The sequence below is a fragment of the Symphalangus syndactylus genome, chromosome 3 (genome assembly GCF_028878055.3).
Source record: "Symphalangus syndactylus isolate Jambi chromosome 3, NHGRI_mSymSyn1-v2.1_pri, whole genome shotgun sequence".
Lineage (NCBI taxonomy): Eukaryota > Metazoa > Chordata > Mammalia > Primates > Hylobatidae > Symphalangus > Symphalangus syndactylus.
In genome coordinates this window covers 126,012,694-126,016,057 of record NC_072425.2, presented here as the reverse complement: position 1 = coordinate 126,016,057, position 3,364 = coordinate 126,012,694, and the positions used below count along the sequence as shown (strand labels likewise).

Here is a 3,364-nt window from a genome sequence, read left to right as displayed (position 1 = left end):
CTCACTGCAACCTCCACCTCCCTGGTTCCAGCAATTCCCCTGCTTCAGCCTCCTGAGTAGCCAGGATTATAAGTACATGCCACCTCGCCTGGCTAATTTTTTTGTATTCTTAGTAGAGACAGGGTTTCACCACTTCAGCCAGACCGGTCTTCAACTCCTGACCTTAGGCAATCTGCCTGCCTTGGCCTCCCAAAGTGCTGGGATTACAGACATGAGCCACTGCACCCGGCCAGGAAACACTCTTAAGACAGAATACTTGTCTAAGGCTATACCACCCTGAACACACCTGATCTCAGAAGTTAAGCAGGGTTGGGCCTGTCTAGTACTTGGATGGGAGACTGCCTGGGAATATCAGGTGCCATGGCCTTTAAAATAAATTATAAAAGACAAAGAACACTAGAAATTGCTCTGCCCCCATTCCCCTTTTGTCCTTGAGTGCAGTTAATGGAATTTGAGGCAGCCAGTTCAATAGCAGACGAGTTAGGCCTGGCATTAACAATTCACAGCTGGAAACCTCATAAACACACTAGTAAGGTTCACACGGAATTTAGGTACCTTTGTAGACGCACAGCAAGAGGAGCAAAAAAAATTGTTCCTGGGACTCTACCTGTTTCAAGGTAAGCCTTCGCTGAGATTCAAAGACTCTCTTTTGATGATTAAATCCCTCTCTCAGCCTTCCCTGCGATACTAAGACAAGCCACAGCCTTGTTCAAGGTCAGCTGTTTTTGACCTCTCAGCTGGGCATCTTTAAGGCCCGAGCAGCAGCCCCCTTATACACAGCCCTGTCTCTATAGAAAACCACACTTTCCTGTATAAAAATATCCTTTTGCCTGTAGGCCAAGCCACCATAATCTGCAGTGAGCCACCGAGATCATTTTCCCATGTGGTTCCCTTAATTAAGCCCAGGGCCTAAGCCACTTACAAGGCCAGGCCTACTAGAAGCCAACTACACAGCAGCAAAAACTAGCCACACAGCCAAATACAGGTCACTGCAGACTGACAGGGTGAAAAGCCACCAGCCTAGGCTGTATCCGTTATTTTGATCCCCAAACTGGACACGTTATCTCCTTTCCGAGGTCCCCAGTTCATGTACCAGTGTTAAGAGTTTGGGGAATCAATAAATTATCACATTTTTTTTTAGTAAAGTTCAGAACTGACTAAAGAGATAGACATAGTGATCAGGCAGATGGAGATTAAAATATTATCTTGATTACTGGTGAAGCCGTTTGCAGAATGTAGCTTAGGTTACCACCAAGGAGATTCTCTAACATGTAACCCTGGAATTAAACTGAAGTAATTGCAGTGGCAGAGGCTTTAAGCTTACCTGTCACTGCATGGCAGAGGGAAGATTACAGCCAAAATGCCACTTCTCCTTCTCTCAAAAGGAATGCATGAGGGGGCAGAAAGAGGCCGGGAATGCTACCGTAGGTAATCTGTCCACAAGGAAATAGGAGGAATGTTCCCTCCTAGCAGCTTCCTCTGCCTACACTTCTTATGTTTGGCCAGATGCGGCTATCAGTCTCAGCTCCACATCACTGCCTTGTACCTGCACCCATCAGATAGAGAATGCCGCTAACTGAGTTCATCTCATTCATCTCTGTTTGGACAGAGCCTCACTGCAGAACATGTCACAAGCCACTTGTCAGACTTTGGATTCTCACCCTGGGCTCAGGTGTCCACCCCAAACCAATGAACTATGGCAAACAAGGAAGCGCAGCAAAGGGCTGAAGTCTGTGGCATCTAGGACCACTTCTGTGGGCAGGGACTGTGTGAGAGGCACCGGTCAGAGCTGTCTAGAGCAGATTTCAGGATGGACTGACTTCTGCAGGGTGCATGATCCTGCACCCCCTTGCTTCTGACTCTGCTCTTGGACTGACTAAACAGCGTCCCTGTGCCATATCAAGTTAGCCTTCTCCCTGGTGCCTCCCCTCAGGGCCTATGGTCAGTGGAGCAGTCCTAGGTAAGGCCTTTTCTTGTTATTCCTAGTATTTCAGGACTTCTCCCACCACCTCTCAATTGCTATCACAGAGTGAGGTCAGGTCCTTTCACCAAAGACCATGACAACCAACACAATCATCTTACCTCTGCCCCCGAAAACTCCTACCACACATAGACCACATTCTATGCCTTCCTGTTGAGAATTTGTTGTAGAATCCAAGAATCTTTTAGATTTCCAGTACAGAATCAGTGTCCACTTAAATTTACAGAAAAATAATCAGTTGGAAATTATTTTGACTCCCAACTACATGGCAGCAACATTTTTCAAGGGCAATTAAATTTTAAGGACTGACTCTTCTAAACTGGAAAACTGGTGTCCTGGCTCCCAGGAGGCCATGCAAAATAAGAAACTCAGAGCAACCTGGTTGCATAAGGATAATATGGTTAAAACCACCTTTACACAGCAATTAACTGTATCACAGAGGGCTGCCCTACCATAAGGTTATACCAGTCAAACTCTTCCAGTCAATCAGGTAAGAAACCAAGAAGAATAGATTACAAGGGAAAAAAACTAATCAAAACCATTCAACTCTGTTGAAAAACAGTCAAGTCAGTCAACACTGAACTTGATTATCAAGAGTCACCTAATGGTCACAACACCATGGATTCCACCTTTTCTCCACTTCTGGCATGTTCTGGAAGTATCATGTAGACAATGCCCTCATGTCCCTAGATGCAGAGGAGAGCCTCTCTCACTACAGAAAACCAAGCCAGGGAGCGGGAAAAGGGGAGAAGTAAAGGATTCCTAATACCAGCCCTCCCTTCCGCCATGGGAATGCCCAGCAAGCTAAGACCCCAGGAGCAATAATGGTAGCATTGTTGGCACAGTGAGCCTCATGAGGGACAGGGAACATCTGGGCCTGTGTTGAGTCACATGAGAGCTCTATAGGGACATAAAGTGGGGCAAATAGTTGTTTTGTTCCTCGTTGTTGACAACTTTGGGTCACCCGGAGACCACAACATCACAGCAGGTCCCCTAAACTGCAAAGCATATACGTGGGTCAGTCTGCAGCCAAGCTTGCAGCCCCCACAGCACTCTCATGACTCTACAGAGGTGACCACCACCTGGAGTTCTCGGACCCCACCCCAGGCTCTTTGAATCAGAATCCACATTTTAACAAGATCCCTGGGCAAGGAACTTTTCCAGTAAAGTTTGAGAAGCATGGCTCTGCTACTCAGACTGAGATTGAGAAATGTGGGTGAATAGGGGAGGAGGACAAAGAAAAGAACAGAAAGAAAAGCAGAGATAGAAGTATCTGTAAGAGAGAATCACTCTGCTTTTCAGTGAGTTGAAACCAAGCCTGCAGAAGGGGCTAGGGAGAACATAAAACTTGCTTTTGATCAAATCCTGGATCTGAAAAATCTC

The 3,364-nt window shown here is 46.4% G+C and overlaps 1 pseudogene; it reads left to right on the top strand.

The window, feature by feature from the left end:
- Positions 1–258: 258 nt before the first annotated feature.
- On the top strand, positions 259–367 carry LOC129479896 (uncharacterized; annotated as a pseudogene).
- Positions 368–3,364: the final 2,997 nt, after the last annotated feature.